Source organism: Bombina bombina, chromosome 6 (assembly GCF_027579735.1).
Source record: "Bombina bombina isolate aBomBom1 chromosome 6, aBomBom1.pri, whole genome shotgun sequence".
Taxonomy (NCBI): domain Eukaryota; kingdom Metazoa; phylum Chordata; class Amphibia; order Anura; family Bombinatoridae; genus Bombina; species Bombina bombina.
In genome coordinates, this window is record NC_069504.1 from 646,712,431 (window position 1) to 646,730,609 (window position 18,179).

An 18,179-nucleotide genomic window follows, 5' to 3' on the forward strand; every position below is an offset into this window, starting at 1 on the left:
CGGTCTCAGTCCAAACAAGGTCTCACCCTTGTAAGGAATCACCAGAAGCTTAATTTGGAGGAAAAATTAAAAATATTCCAAATATGGACACAGTTGACACATGTCTTGGTCCAATTGAGTATTGAACCTGCATCTGCAGTGTTATAAAGGCTAGGCTATGCCACTAAGTCACAAATAGACTTAAGTAGACAAAGCATCACTCCAGATGATCAACAACCTCCAGCTTCTTAACCATTGATCTGCAAAGGAGCAACAATCCTCCATAGGGATCGAAGTTCTCTGAGCCAAAGTAGAAATATTCTCTTCTAGTTAAGGCACCGTGCATTATAATGAAGTCAGTTACAGGAAAAACCTGAAAAAAAATTCATAGCACGTCAATGACACTCCTTCAAAGGAAGTAACATCTTAGAAAATGTATTAAACTTCTAAATGTTGACTGACAACAACAAGGTATCGGTGTCGTTCATTAGCTAAAACCTCCAAAACACACAAGAGGTGTTCCAGCATACATCTGAAGGTGGTTACTTGTGGTTGTACGAATCTGAGATTTTGCCCTCAGAAACTACTGGCGACTCCTCCTCACCATACTTAGGAGAGAGAAAACCTGTGTAGCAGAATGCGGAACAGACACCTTACCATCTGAATCTTAATTGCCCTTTTGAGTTAACCCTGTAGAAAAAAGAAAGGCATATAAGCCGTAGATATTGAAGAAAATACTTGAGCTGCAAATTCTGCAGGCAAATACACTCCTCCAGGAGATTGAGAGGAACCGCAGGGCACTGCATGTGATGCCATAAAGGCTTGGGACGTTTAAGGAGAAAGCTGTGGCTATGCCTAAACAGTATCATCCTGGGAGACATGAGGCACAGAGTGCAACATCTACCCGTATCACAGAAATGGAGACATTAACAAAACTGTCTAAAAATGTGTCCAGATGACATGAGGCTCCAAAACAAGGACATCCTTAATCTGAAAAATGCATTTAAAATGAGGGGGACAAATGTTTTAACAGAAACATTTGGTCCACAAATTATTTAGCCCGGATAGGCACTCCTAGAAGGAGCGTCTTTATTATGAAAATGTTGTATCCAATAATGACATCAATGTGTACACAAACACAATAAGTCCACAAGAGCCAGCAAACTATACAACTAGGCTGTGAAAATTCGTCACTAACGGCTAGATTTAGAGTTTTGTCGGTAACGACCCGGGTAGCTAACGCTGGCTTTTTTCCCCCTCACCTTTTAAATACCGCTGGTATTTAGAGTTCACAGAAGGGCTGCGTTAGGCTCCAAAAAGGGAGCGTATAGCATAATTTACCGCCACTGCAACTCTCAATACCAGCGGTGCTTACGGACGCGGCCAGCTTCAAAAACGTGCTTGTGCGCGATTCCCCCATAGGAAACAATGGGGCAGTTTGAGCTGAAAAAAAACCTAACACCTGCAAAAAAGCAGCGTTCAGCTCCTAACGCAGCCCCATTGTTTCCTATGGGGAAACACTTCCTATGTCTGCACCTAACACCCTAACATGTACCCCGAGTCTATACACCCCTAACCTTACACTTATTAACCCCTAATCTGCCGCCCCCGCTATCGCTGACACCTGCATATTTTTTTTAACCACCCTTCTGCCGCTCCGTACACCGCTGCAACCTACATTATACATATGTACCCCTAATCTGCTGCCCCTAACACCGCCGACCCCTATATTATATTTATTAACCCCTAATCTGCCGCCCCCAACGTCGCCGCCACCTACCTACACTTATTAACCCCTAATCTGCCGACCGGACCTCACCGCTACTCTAATAAATGTATTAACCCCTAAAGCTAAGTCTAACCCTAACCCTAACATCCCCCTAAGTTAAATATAATTTTATTCTAACGAAATAAATTAACTCTTATTAAATAAATTATTCCTATTTAAAGCTAAATACCTGTAAAATAAATCCTAATATAGCTACAATATAAATTATAATTATATTGTAGCTATTTTAGGATTAATATTTATTTTACAGGCAACTTTGTATTTATTTTAACCAGGTACAATAGCTATTAAATAGTTAATAACTATTTAATAGCTACCTAGTTAAAATAATTACAAAATTAGCTGTAAAATAAATCTTAACCTAAGTTACAATTAAACCTAACACTACACTATCAATAAGTTAATTAAATAAAATACCTTCAATTATCTACAATTAAACCTAACACTACACTATCAATAAATTAATTAAATACAATGCCTACAAATAAATACAATTAAATAAACTAACTAAAGTGCAAAAAATAAAAAAGAACTAAGTTACAAAAAATAAAAAAATATTTACAAACATTAGAAAAATATTACAACAATTTTAAACTAATTACACCTACTCCAAGCCCCCTAATAAAACAACAAAGCCCCCCAAAATAAAAAAAAATGCCCTACCCTATTCTAAAATTAAAATAGAAAAGCTCTTTTACCTTACCAGCCCTTAAAAGGGCCTTTTGCGGGGCATGCCCCAAAGAATTCAGCTCTTTTGCCTGGAAAAAAAACGATACAATACCCCCCCCAACATTACAACCCACCACCCACATACCCCTAATCTAACCCAAACCCCCCTTAAATAAACCTAACACTAAGCCCCTGAAGATCTTCCTACCTTATCTTCACCACGCCGGGTATCACCGATCGGTCCAGGCTCCGATGTCTTGATCCAAGCCCAAGCGGGGGCTGAAGACGTCCATCCTCCAGCTGAAGTCTTGATCCAAGCGGCGGCTGAAGAAGTCCATCTTCGGGCAGAAGTCTTCATCCTATCCGGGCAGAAGAGGAGATCCGGACTGGTAGACATCTTCATCCAAGCAGCATAGGATTCTATCAGCCAATCGGAATTAAGGTAGGAAAATTCTGATTGGCTGATGGAATCAGCCAATCAGATTCAAGTTCAATCCGATTGGCTGATCCAATCAGCCAATCAGATTGAGCTCGCATTATATTGGCTGATCGGAACAGCCAATAGAATGCAAGCTCAATCTGATTGGCTGATTGGATCAGCCAATCGGATTGAACTTGAATCTGATTGGCTGATTCCATCAGCCAATCAGAATTTTCCTACCATAATTCCGATTGGCTGATAGAATCCTATCAGCCAATCGGAATTCGAGGGACGCCATCTTGGATGACGTCCCTTAAAGGAACCTTCATTCTGTTTTAGGACGTCGGAAGAAAAGGATGTATCCGCGCCGGAGGTCTTGAAGATGGAGCCGCTCGTCATCGGATGGAAGAAGATAGAAGATGCCGCTTGGATGAAGATGTCTACCGGGGCTTAGAGTAGGTGTAATTAGTTTAAAATTGTTGTAATATTTTTCTAATGTTTGTAAATATTTTTTTATTTTTTGTAACTTAGTTCTTTTTTATTTTTTGTACTTTAGTTAGTTTATTTAATTGTATTTATTTGTAGGTATTGTATTTAATTAATTTATTGATAGTGTACAGGGAGTGCAGAATTATTAGGCAAATGAGTATTTTGACCACATCATCCTCTTTATGCATGTTGTCTTACTCCAAGCTGTATAGGCTCGAAAGCCTACTACCAATTAAGCATATTAGGTGATGTGCATCTCTGTAATGAGAAGGGGTGTGGTCTAATGACATCAACACCCTATATCAGGTGTGCATAATTATTAGGCAACTTCCTTTCCTTTGGCAAAATGGGTCAAAAGAAGGACTTGACAGGCTCAGAAAAGTCAAAAATAGTGAGATATCTTGCAGAGGGATGCCGCACTCTTAAAATTGCAAAGCTTCTGAAGCGTGATCATCGAACAATCAAGCGTTTCATTCAAAATAGTCAACAGGGTCGCAAGAAGCGTGTAGAAAAACCAAGGCGCAAAATAAATTCCCATGAACTGAGAAAAGTCAAGCGTGCAGCTGCCAAGATGCCACTTGCCACCAGTTTGGCCATATTTCAGAGCTGCAACATCACTGGAGTGCCCAAAAGCACAAGGTGTGCAATACTCAGAGACATGGCCAAGGTAAGAAAGGCTGAAAGACGACCACCACTGAACAAGACACACAAGCTGAAACGTCAAGACTGGGCCAAGAAATATCTCAAGACTGATTTTTCTAAGGTTTTATGGACTGATGAAATGAGAGTGAGTCTTGATGGGCCAGATGGATGGGCCCGTGGCTGGATTGGTAAAGGGCAGAGAGCTCCAGTCCGACTCAGACGCCAGCAAGGTGGAGGTGGAGTACTGGTTTGGGCTGGTATCATCAAAGATGAGCTTGTGGGGCCTTTTCGGGTTGAGGATGGAGTCAAGCTCAACTCCCAGTCCTACTGCCAGTTTCTGGAAGACACCTTCTTCAAGCAGTGGTACAGGAAGAAGTCTGCATCCTTCAAGAAAAACATGATTTTCATGCAGGACAATGCTCCATCACACGCGTCCAAGTACTCCACAGCGTGGCTGGCAAGAAAGGGTATAAAAGAAGAAAATCTAATGACATGGCCTCCTTGTTCACCTGATCTGAACCCCATTGAGAACCTGTGGTCCATCATCAAATGTGAGATTTACAAGGAGGTAAAACAGTACACCTCTCTGAACAGTGTCTGGGAGGCTGTGGTTGCTGCTGCACACAATGTTGATGGTGAACAGATCAAAACACTGACAGAATCCATGGATGGCAGGCTTTTGAGTGTCCTTGCAAAGAAAGGTGGCTATATTGGTCACTGATTTGTTTTTGTTTTGTTTTTGAATGTCAGAAATGTATATTTGTGAATGTTGAGATGTTATATTGGTTTCACTGGTAAAAATAAATAATTGAAATGGGTATATATTTGTTTTTTATTAAGTTGCCTAATAATTATGCACAGTAATAGTCACCTGCACACACAGATATCCCCCTAAAATAGCTAAAACTAAAAACAAACTAAAAACTACTTCCAAAAATATTCAGCTTTGATATTAATGAGCTTTTTGGGTTCATTGAGAACATGGTTGTTGTTCAATAATAAAATTAATCCTCAAAAATACAACTTGCCTAATAATTCTGCACTCCCTGTATTGTTATTTTTAATTGTAGATAATTGAAGGAATTTTATTTAATTAACTTATTGATAGTGTAGTGTTAGGTTTAATTGTAACTTAGGTTAGGATTTATTTTACAGGTAATTTTGTAATTATTTTAACTAGGTAGCTATTAAATAGTTCTTAACTATTTAATAGCTATTGTACCTGGTTAAAATAAATACAAAGTTGCATGTAAAATAAATATTAATCCTAAAATAGCTACAATATAATTATTATTTATATTGTAGCTATATTAGGGTTTATTTTACAGGTAAGTATTTAGCTTTAAATAGGAATAATTTATTTAATAAGAGTTAATTTATTTCTTCAGATTTAAATTATATTTAACTTAGGGGGGTGTTAGGGTTAGGGTTAGACTTAGCTTTAGGGGTTAATAAATTTATTAGAGTAGCGGTGAGGTCTGGTCGGCAGATTAGGGGTTAATACTTGAAGTTAGGTGTCGGCGATGTTAGGGAGGGCAGATTAGGGGTTAATACTATTTATTATAGTGTTATTGAGGCGGGAGTGAGGCGGATTAGGGGTTAATAACTTTATTATAGTAGCGGTGAGGTCCGGTCGGCAGATTAGGAGTTAATAATTGTAGGTAGGTAGCGGTGACATTGGGGGGGGCAGATTAGGGGTTAATAAATATAATATAGGGGTCGGCGGTGTTAGGGGCAGCAGATTAGGGGTACATAGGGATAACGTAGGTGGCGGCGGTGTGCGGTCGGCAGATTAGGGGTTAAAAAAATGTAATAGAGTGGCGGCGATGTGGGGGGACCTCGGTTTAGGGGTACATAGGTAGTTTATGGGTGTTAGTGTAGTTTAGCGCACAGTAGTTAAGAGCTTTATGAACCGGCGTTAGCCCAGAAAGCTCTTAACTCCTGGCTTTTCTCTGCGGCTGGAGTTTTTTCGTTAGATTTCTAAAGCTCAATTCAGCCACGACTCTAAATTCCAGCGTTAGAAAGATCCCATTGAAAAGATAGGATACGCAAATGGCGTAGGGGGATCTGCGGTATGGAAAAGTCACGGCTGCAAAGTGAGCGTTAGACCCTTTCCTGACTGACTCTAAATACCAGCGGTAGCCCAAAACCAGCGTTAGGAGCCTCTAATGCTGGTTTTGACGGCTAACGTCAAACTCTAAATCTAGGCGTAAGTTAATAAATCCTTAACGTAAGGATTAACATGTCACATACACATATAAGCAATTAGTAAGAACGTGTTCACCAGGAACACGTATCTATATGCACCATTTGCAAGTAGCTACTTAAACAAGTGAGAGAAGAGACAAAACTATGTCTCTAAATTAACTGACATTGTAGCCTAAGAACGCTGCTCCGTTCCAGTCAGAGAACTAGGCAGAGTTAAAAACCTGACTCATTGACAGCCCAAAATGGCGCCTCTCCGATTCCCAAAGGGGAAGAAGGAGGAGGGAGCAAGAAAAAACTGCATGGAAATGAAGTGATAAAGGATAATAAAATAAGACACCGCTCTCAAAGATAAACGGGGAACACAACGATTGGAGGAAGACAAAAAACATCATTGATATGCTAATGAAAGCAGGAGCTGTGGACAGAGGATCGGCGTTATGTTCACCATAACACAAAGATAAGTATTTTTTTAAAATAAGCTTCATTGTAAAGTTTAATGAATTAAAGTGCCCCTGTTTTTAAGATTATTTTTAGTTACTGGGCACTTATTCATTAAACTTTACAATCTTTTAACCTTGACCTTATGTGAATCAGGATTGGAAACCCTAGCTGGTTAATGAATTAAATTTACATTACATTCGTAAAGGGACAGTAAACACAAAAATTGTTATTGTTTAAAAAGATAGATAAAGCCTTTACTACTTCCCCAGCTTTGCACAACCAACATTGTTATATTAATTATACTTTATAACATTTATACCTCTAAATTTCTGTCTGTTTCTAAGTCCCTAAAGACAGCAGCATGATCACATGCTTCTGTATTTGCTTTTCACAACAGGGGAAATGTGAGTTCATGTGAGCCATATAGATAACATTGTGCTGACGCCCATAGATTCTAACGACACAGCACTAATTGGCTTCAATGCAAGTCAATAGATACTAAATTTAAAGTCATGTGATCAGGGGGCCGTCAGAAGATGTTTAGAAACAAGTGGGTAGATTTAGAGTTTGGTGTTAGCCGTCAAAAGCAGCGTTAAGGGGTCCTAACGCTGCTTTTTACCGCACGCTGGTATTTAGAGTCAGCCAGGAAAGGGTCTACCGCTCACTTCCTTTCGGCAACTCCAGGCTACCGCAGATCCCCTAACGTCAATTGCGTATCCTATCTTTTCAATGGGATTTGCCTAACGCTGGTATTTGGAGTCTTGGAAGAACTGAGCGGTAAAACCTCTACCGACAAGACTCCTACCGCCAAAAAAAGTCAGTAGTTAAGAGCTTTATGGGCTAACGCCGGAATATAAAGCTCCTAACTACTGTGCTATAAAGTACACTAACACCCATAATCTACCTATGTACCCCTAAACCAAGGCCCCCCCACATCGCCAACCCTCTAATAAAAATTTTTAACCCCTAATCTGCCGACCGGACACCGCCGCCACCTACATTATCCCTATGAACCCCTAATCTGCTGCCCCTAACATCGCCAACACCTATATTATATTTATTACCCCCTAATCTCCCCCCCCCAACATTGCCGCTACCTAACTACACTTATTAACCCCTAATCTGCCGACCGGACCTCGCCGTCACTATAATAAATGTATTAACCCCTAAACTGCCTCACTCCCGCCTCGCAAACACTATAATAAATTGTATTAAGCCCTAATCTGCCTCCCTAACATCGCCGCCACCTACCTACAATTATTAACCCCTAATCTCCAGCCCGCAACGTCGCCGCTACTATAATAAAGTTATTAACCCCTAAACCTAAGTCTAACCCTAACACCCCCCCTAACTTGAATATAATTTAAATTAAACGAAATAATATTCCTATAATTAAATAAATTATTCCTATTTAAAACTAAATACTTATCTATAAAATACACCATAATATAGCTACAATATAACTAATAGTTATATTGTATCTATTTTAGGATTTATATTTATTTTACAGGCAACTTTGTATTTATTTTAACTAGGTACAATAGCTATTAAATAGTTAATAACTATTTAATAGCTACCTAGTTAAAATAAGTACAAAATTACCTGTAAAATAAATCCTAACCTAAGTTACAAATACACCTAACACTACACTATCATTAAATTCATTAAATAAATTAACTACAATTAGCTAAACTAAAATACAATTAAATAAACTAATCTATAATACAAAAAACAAACACTAAATTACAAAAAATAAAAAATTTTTACAAGAAGTTTAAACTAATTACACCTAATCTAAGCCCCCTAATAAAATAAAAAATCCCCCTACCCTATTCTAAATTACAAAAGTAATCAGCTCTTTTACCAGCCCTTAAAAGGGCTTTTTGCGGGGCATTGCCCCAAAGTAATCAGCTCTTTTATCTGAAAATAAAAATAAAATACCCCCCCAAAATTACAACCCACCACCCACATACCTCTACTCTAACCCACCCAAACCCCCCTTAAAAAAAATCGGAATTGAAGGGACGCCATCTTGGATGACGTCCCTTAAAGGAACCTTCATTTGTCGGGAAGTCGTCGGTTGAAGAGGATGGCTCTGCGTCGGCTCCTTTGAAGATGGCTCCGCTCTGCTCCGGATGGATGAAGATTCAAGACCGGATGAAGGACCTCCTCTGCACACCTTGGATGAAGAATTTGGCTCGGCTGGGTGAAGACGACTAAAGGTAGGATGATCTTTAGGGGGTTAGCGATAGGTTTTTTTAAGGGGGGTTTGGGTGGGTTAGAGTAGCGGTATGTGGGTGGTGGGTTGTAATGTTGGGGGGGTATTGTATTTTTATTTTCAGGTAAAAGAGCTGATTACTTTTGGGGCTATTAAATAGTTATTAACTATTTAATAGCTATTGTACCTAGTTAAAATAAATACAAAGTTGCCTGTAAAATAAATATAAATCCTAAAATAGCTACAATGTAACTATTAGTTATATTGTAGCTATATTAGGTTTTATTTTATAGGTAAGTATTTAGTTTTAAATATGAATAATTTATTTAATTATAGGAATATTATTTCGTTTAATTTAAATTATATTTAAGTTAGGGGGGGTGTTAGGGTTAGACTTAGGTTTAGGGGTTAATAACTTTATTATAGTAGTGGCGACGTTGCGGGCGGGAGATTAGGGGTTAATAATTGTAGGTAGGTGGCGGCGATGTTAGGGAAGGCAGATTAGGGGTTAATACAATTTATTATAGTGTTTGCGAGGCGGGAGTGCGGCGGTTTAGGGGTTAATACATTTATTATAGTGGCGGCAAGGGGTTAATAAGTGTAGGAAATGTAGCAGCGACGTTGGGGGGGCAGATTAGGGGGTAATAAATATAATATAGTGGTCGGCAGTGTTAGGGGCAGCAGATTAGGGGTTCATAGCTATAATGTAGGTGGCGGCGGTGTCCGGAGCGGCAGATTAGGGGTTAATAATAAAATGCAGGTGTCAGCGATAGCGGGGATGGCAGATTAGGGGTTAATAAGTGTAAGGTTAGGGGTGTTTAGACTCGGGGTTCATGTTAGGGTGTTAGGTGCAGACTTAGAGAGTGTTTCCCCATAGGAAACAATGGGGCTGCGTTAGGAGCTGAACGCTGCTTAGGTTTTTTTCCAGCCAGCTCAGCCCCATTGTTTCCTATGGGGATATCGTGCACGAGCACGTTTTTCCAGCTTACCGCTACCGTAAGCAACGCTGGTATTGAGGGTTGAAGTGGAGCTAAATTATGCTCAACGTTCCCTTTTCTGAGCCTAACGCAGCCACTCAGACAACTCTAAATACCAGCGTTGTCTTAAGGGTGCACTGGGAAAAAAAGCAGCGTTAGCTACGCGGGTCTTAACCGACAAAACACTAAATCTAGGCGAAGGTAATCACAGAGGTAAAAAGTGTATTAATATAACCATGTTTCTGTGCAAAACTGGGGAATGGGTAATAAAGGGATTATCAATCTTTTTAAACAATAAAACAAATTGAGTTGATTGTTCCTTTACTTCCTATAGGCATTGTTATATTGACTGTTGTCAAGTCCAACATGTCATGTGTCATGTCTACTTTAACCTTAAAGGGATATGAAACCCTACATTTTTATTTTGTGATTTGGACAGAACATACCATTTTAAAAAAGTTTCCAATTTACTTCTATTATCAAATTTGCTTCTTTCCCATGATATTATGTGTTCTGAATAGATACCTAAGTAGGCATCCAGTGCACTATATGGCAGGAAATGGTGCTGCCATCTAGTGCTCTTGCAAAAATGCTGCCATATAGTGCTCCAGAAATGTGTGGGCTCCTAAGCATTCATCCCTGCTTTTCAACAAAAGATAACAAGAAATCAAAGAAAATTGATAAAAGAAGTACATTACATAGTTGTTTAAAATCTCATGCTCTATCTAAATCACAAAATATTTTGGGTTTCATATCCTTTTAAAGGAACACTCAAGTCAAAATCAAACTTTCATGATTCAGATAGAGCAGTGTTTCCCAAACACAGTCCTCAGGACCCTTACTCAGGCCAGATATTCATTATATCTTAACTATCAGCTCACCCATCAGCTGATTATTTCCCCTGTGCTCTAGTTAAGATATCATTAATATATCTAGCCTGAGTAAGGATCCTGAGGACTGGGTTTGGGAAACACTGAGATAGAGCAAGCAATTTTTTTTTTTTTTTATATTCTTTATTTTGAATCCATTTTCATTTAACAGCAGTATATGAGAGAAACAAACAAACAGAAAACATAACAATATCCTGCATTTCATATCATTAATACCAAAAAAGGAAAGTTTTAAATCCATTTTCATTTAACCGCTGTATATAAAAAATTAACAAAAAAAACAAAATAATATCATACGTTTCATATCACTAATATCCATCTTAGAGAAAAAAAAATTCTTCCCTTCTCTCTCCTTTTTTCTTTCCAATCCATACATAATCCTAGAAAAACATTATACCATTTGGCAATATATCATATTATTAGTCTGTCTTTTTGTATCATATCCCCTCAGTAACCAATCCAAAAATGGATACTTATTTTGCTTTTCCTTCCCCCTACCCATACCCAACCTAATATCCCAATCAATCAGATCAAAAACAACTGAACAAATAAAAAAAAATTAAAAAAAAAAGAAAAACAAAGAAAAGAACAATTCTCCTCTCTCCTCCCTCCCCCTCATTAAATTGGGGCCCAATCAGAACTGACTACCACATCCCCAGCAACACTAACTCTGAGTTCCTGAATGGATATATCATATGATCTATCTCATTTGATGGCAGTGTTTTAATAAACACTGAACATTTTTTAAAAAACCCTGCAATATCCTTTTCTTTTTCCATATTAGTATCCTTCTGTTCTAATATACATTGTTTCTTTAAGCAGTTTTTGAGCTCGTTAATGCTGGGGCTTGCACGGCCTTTCCATTTTTAAAAAATTAAGTATCTTGCTGCTAAAATGATCATATTGACTATTTTATTATGCCTCTGAAGATCTTTTATTGCTTCCTACAGGAAAATTATACAGACCACATCTAATCTCAGGGGGGAGATTATCATCACGTGATTAATCCAATGTTCTATCTTTAGCCAGAAGTTTTTGATCCTAGGGCACTCCCATATCATATGGATAAGATCTGCCGAGGGAAATGAAAATTTTGGACACTTTCAAAAATTAATGTTTCCATATCTAAACCCCTTCTTCGGAGTATAATAGACTCTGTATAATAGCTTGAGGTGGGATTCTCGCCATGTGGCCAATAAAGTAACTTGTGATACTTTTAAAATAGACACATGAATTTTGTTTACATTTATGGGGTATTGAGGTATAATCAAATTCCATGTAGATACTAAATTTTCTATGTTTTCCTCTTCATTTTTAGAAATCAACATTTGATAGCAAGGCGAGATTGACATGAACCCATTTCTTACCAGCACAAGCCATTTCTCCAATTTCCCCAGAGACCAGTTCCAGCCATATTCATTTACCATCTTAGTAATAAAGTGTCTAATTTGTAGATATGCAAAAAATTCTTTATTACAGAGATTGAATTCTCTTCTTAAAGTCTTGAATGTTTTAATACAATGGGGGGTAGTTATCAAGCCATCTACTTTACCTGCCTTTGCTGGTCCAATACACCCGCCTAAGCTCGCTTACCATCGCCGCCGCGGACCTTCAAAATTTCGCCTAAGTTATCAAAAAAGCTGTCAAAAAGCCGCGCACCAAGTACGGGGCGATGAGCAGCGGACTGTGAGAGTTATCACTCATCCGATCTCGCTGCTCTTCGGCTTTTTGACAGCTTTATTGATACCCCTGTCACTAAGCACCCACACTAACTACACTGTTCTACCCCCTATACCGGCGCCCCCGGAGCCCCCCGCAACTCAATAAAGTTATTAACCCCTAAACCGCCGCTCCTAGACCCCGCCGCAACTCTTATAAATGTATTAACCCCTAAACCCCCGCTCCCGGACACCGCCGCCACCTACATTATACCTAGTAACCCCTATCCTGCCCCCCCTATACCGCCGCCACCTATAATAAAGTTATTAACCCCTATCCTGCAGATCCCGGACCTCGCTGCAACTAAATAAATAGTTTAACCCCTAAACCGCCGCTCCCAGACCCCGCCGCCACCTATATTAAACTTATTAACCCCTAATCTGCCCCCCCTACACCGTCGCCACCTATAATAAATTTATTAACCCCTATCCTGCCCCCCCTTCACCGCCGCCACTTTAATAAAATTATTAACCCCTAAACCTAAGTCTAACACTAACCCTAACACCCCCCTAACTTAAATATTAATTAAATATATCTAAATAATATTTCTCTTACTAACTAAATTAATCCTATTTAAAAAAAAATACTTACCTTTAAAATAAACCCTAATATTGCTACAATGTAAATAATAATTATATTTTAGCTATTTTAGGATTTATTTTTATTTTACAGGCAACTTTCAATTTATTTTAACTAGGTACAATAGCTATTAAATAGTTATTAACTATTTAATAGCTACCTAGCTAAAATAAAGAGAAATTTACCTGTAAAATAAAAATAAATCCTAAAATAGCTACAATATAATTATTATTTACATTGTAGCAATATTAGGGTTTATTTTAAAGGGCTTTTTTTATTTTTTGTACTTTAGTTAGTTTATTTAATTTAATTGTAGTTATTTGTAGCTAATTTATTTAATTAATTTAATGATAGTGTAGTGTTAGGTTTAATTGTAACTTAGGTTAGGATTTATTTTACAGGTAACTTTGTATTTATTTTCGCTAGTTAGAATAGTTATTAAATAGTTATTAACTATTTAATAACTACCTAGCTAAAAGAAATACAAAATTACCAGTAAAATAAATCCTAACCTAAGTTACAATTAAACCTAACACTACACTATCATTAAATTAATTAAATAAATTAGCTACAAATAACTACAATTAAATTAAATTAAATAAACTAACTAAAGTACAAAAAATAAAAAAAGCTGTTACAAAAAATAAAAAAAATAAGTTACAAACATTTAAAAAATATTACAACAATTTTAAGCTACTTACACCTAATCTAAGCCCCCTAATAAAATAACAAAGCCCCCCAAAATAAAAGAATTCCCTACCCTATTCTACATTAAAAAGTTACCAGCTCTTTTACCTTACCAGCCCTTAAAAGGGCCTTTTGCGGGGCATGCCCCAAAGAATTCTGCTCTTTTGCCTGTAAAATAAAAATACAACCCCCCCAACATTAAAACCCACCACCCACATACCCCTAATCTAACCCAAACCCCCCTTAAATAAACCTAACACTACCCCCCTGAAGATCATCCTACCTTGAGTCGTCTTTAGCCAGCCGACCACCGATGGAACCGAAGAGGAGATCAGGAGCGGCAGAAGTCATCATCCAAGGGGCGCTGAAGAAGTCTTCCATCCGATGAAGTCATCATCCAGGCGGCGCTGAAGAGGTCTTCCAACCTGGCGATGTCTTCTTCCAAGCGGCATCTTCAATCTTCTTTCTTCCGGATCCATCTTCATCCCGCCGATGCGAAATATCCTTCTTCCCCGATGGACTAACGACGAATGAAGGTTCCTTTAAGGGACGTCATCCAATATGGCGTCTCTCCAATTCCGATTGGCTGATAGGATTCTATCAGCCAATCTGAATTAAGGTAGGAAAAATCTGATTGGCTGATTGAATCAGCCAATCCGATTGAAGTTCAATCCAATTGGCTGATCCAATCAGCCAATCAGATTGAGCTCGCATTCTATTGGCTGATCGGAACAGCCAATAGAATGCAAGCTCAATCTGATTGGCTGATTGGATCAGCCAATAGGATTGAACTTCAATCTGATTGGCTGATTCAATCAGCCAATCAGATTTTTCCAACTTTAATTCCGATTGGCTGATAGAATCCTATCAGCCAATCGGAATTCGAGGGACGCCATCTTGGATGACGTCATTTAAAGGAACCTTCATTCGTCGGGAAGGATGTTCCGCGTCGGCGGGATGAAGATTGAGCCGGAAGAAAGAAGATTGTAGATGCCACTTGATAGAAGACTTCAGCCGGATGGAAGACCTCTTCAGCCCCCGTTTGGATGAAGACTTCAGCCGGATGATGGACCTCTTCAGCCCCCGCTTGGATGAAGACTTCAGCCGGATGATGGACCTCTTCAGCACCACGCTTGGATAAAGACATCGCCCGGATTGGATGAAGAATTCGGCTCGGCTGAGTGAAGACGACTCAAGGTAGGAAGATCTTCAGGGGGTAGTGTTAGGTTTACTTAAAGGGGGTTTGGGTGGGCTAGAGTAGGGGTGTGTGGGTGGTGGGTTTTAATGTTGGGGGGGGTTGTATTTTTATTTTACAGGCAAAAGAGCTGTTTTCTTTTGGGCATGCCCCGCAAAAGGCCCTTTTAAGGGCTGGTAAGGTAATAGAGCTGGTATCTTTTAAATGTAGAATAGGGTAGGGAATTTTTTTATTTTGGGGGGCTTTGTTATTTTATTAGGGGGCTTAGAGTAGGTGTAATTAGCTTAAAATTGTTGTAATATTTTTATAATGTTTGTAAATTATTTTTTTTATATTTTGTACTTTAGTTAGTGTATTTATTTGTAGGTATTTGTATTTAATTTATTTAATGATAGTGTAGTGTTAGGTTTAATTGTAACTTAGGTTAGGATTTATTTTACTGGTAATTTTGTATTTCTTTTAGCTAGGTAGTTATTAAATAGTTATTAACTATTTAATAGCTATTGTACCTAGTTAAAATAAATACATTGTTACCTGTAAAATAAATATAAACCCTAAAATAGCTACAATGTAATTATTAATTACATTGTAGCTATCTTACGGCTAGATTTGGAGTTTTGTCGGTAACGACCCGAAAAACTAACGCCGGTTTTTTTCTGGCCGCACCATAAAAATAACTCTGGTATTGAGAGTCCACATAAAGGCTGCGTTAGGCTCCAAAAAAGGAGCGTAGAGCATTTTTAACGCAGCTTCAACTCTCAATACCAGAGTTGCTTACGCAAGCGGCCAGCCTCAAAAACGTGCTCGTGCACGATTCCCCCATAGGAAACAATGGGGCTGTTTGAGCTGAAAAAAATCCTAACACCTGCAAAAAAGCCGCGTTCAGCTCTTAACGCAGCCCCATTGTTTGCTATGCGTAAACACTTCCTACGTCTGCACCTAACACCCTAACATGTACCCCGAGTCTAAACACCCCTAACCTTATACTTATTAACCCCTAATCTGACGCCCCCGCTATCGCTGACACCTGCATTTTATTTTTAACCCCTAATCTGCCGCTCCGTAAACCGCCGCTACTTACATTATCCCTATGTACCCCTAATCTGCTGCCCCTAACACCGCCGACCCCTATATTATATTTATTAACCCCTAATCTGCCCCCCTCAACGTTGCCTCCACCTGCCTACACTTATTAACCCCTAATCTGCCGAGCGGACCGCACCGCTATTATAATAAAGTTATTAACCCCTAATCCGCCTCACTAACCCTATAATAAATAGTATTAACCCCTAATCTGCCCTCCCTAAAATCGCCGACACCTAACTTCAATTATTAACCCCTAATCTGCCGACCGGAGCTCACCGCTATTCTAATAAATGTATTAACCCCTAAAGCTAAGTCTAACACTAACACCCCCCTAAATTAAATATAATTTTAATCTAACGAAATTAATTAACTCTTATTAAATAAATTATTCCTATTTAAAGCTAAATACTTACCTGTAAAATAAACCCTAATATAGCTACACTATAAATTATAATTACATTGTAGCTATTTTAGGATTAATATTTATTTTACAGGCAACTTTGTAATTATTTTAACCAGGTACAATAGCTATTAAATAGTTAAGAACTATTTAATAGTTACCTAGTTAAAATAATTACAAAATTACCTGTAAAATAAATCCTAACCTAAGTTACAATTAAACCTAACACTATACTATCATTAAATTAATTAAATAAAATACCTATAATTACCTACAATTAAACCTAACACTACACTATCAATACATTAATTAAATACAATATCTACAAATAACTACAATGAAATAAACTAACTAAAGTACAAAAAATAAAAAAGAACTAAGTTACAAAACATAAAAAAATATCTACAAACATAAGAAAAATATTACAACAATTTTAAACTAATTACACCTACTCTAAGCCCCCTAATAAAACAACAAAGCCCCCCAAAATAAAAAATGCCCTACCCTATTCTAAATTACTAAAGTTAAAAGCTCTTTTACCTTACCAGCCCTGAACAGGGCCCTTTGCGGGGCATGCCCCAAGAAGTTCAGCTCTTTTGCCTGTAAAAAAAAACATACAATACACCCCCAACATTACAACCCACCACCCACATACCCCTAATCTAACCCAAACCCCCCTTAAATAAACCTAACACTAAGCCCCTGAAGATCATCCTACCTTGTCTTCACCTCACCAGGTATCACCGATCCGTCCTGGCTCCAAAATCTTCATCCAACCCAAGCAGGGGTTGGCGATCCATCATCCGGTGGCTGAAGAGGTCCAGAAGAGGCTCCAAAGTCTTCATCCTATCCGGGAAGAAGAGGCGATCCGGACCGGCAACCATCTTGATCCAAGCGGCATCTTCTATCTTCATCCGATGACGACCGGCTCCATCCTGAAGACCTCCACCGCGGACCCATCTTCTTTCCCGGCGACGTCCAACTGAAGAATGACGGTTCTTTTAAGGGACGCCATCCAAGATGGCGTCCCTCGAATTCCGATTGGCTGATAGGATTCTATCAGCCAATCGGAATTAAGGTAGGAATATTCTGATTAGCTGATGGAATCAGCCAATCAGAATCAAGTTCAATCCGATTGGCTGATCCAATCAGCCAATCAGATTGAGCTCGCATTCTATTGGCTGTTCCGATCAGCCAATAGAATGCGAGCTCAATCTGATTGGCTGATTGGATCAGCCAATCGGATTGAACTTGATTCTGATTGGCTGATTCCATCAGCCAATCAGAATATTCCTACCTTAATTCCGATTGGCTGATAGAATCCTATCAGCCAATCGGAATTCGAGGGACGCCATCTTGGATGACGTCCCTTAAAGGAACCGTCATTCTTCAGTTGGACGTCGCCGGAAGAAGATGGGTCCGCGGTGGAGGTCTTCAGGATGGAGCCGGTCGTCATCGGATGAAGATAGAAGATGCCGCTTGGATCAAGATGGTTGCCGGTCCGGATCGCCTCTTCTTCCCGGATAGGATGAAGACTTTGGAGCCTCTTCTGGACCTCTTCAGCCACCGGATGATGGATCGCCAACCCCCGCTTGGGTTGGATGAAGATTTTGGAGCCAGGACGGATCGGTGATACCTGGTGAGGTGAAGACAAGGTAGGATGATCTTCAGGGGCTTAGTGTTAGGTTTATTTAAGGGGGGTTTGGGTTAGATTAGGGGTATGTGGGTGGTGGGTTGTAATGTTGGGGGGGGGTATTGTATGTTTTTTTTTACAGGCAAAAGAGCTGAAC

At 38.9% G+C, this 18,179-nt stretch overlaps 1 long non-coding RNA gene across 1 annotated transcript in view; it reads right to left on the reverse strand.

The window, feature by feature from the left end:
* The window catches only part of LOC128662185 (uncharacterized), a 173,566-nt gene that overhangs the window by 76,087 nt on the left and 79,300 nt on the right, over positions 1–18,179 (reverse strand). The window lies entirely within an intron of this gene.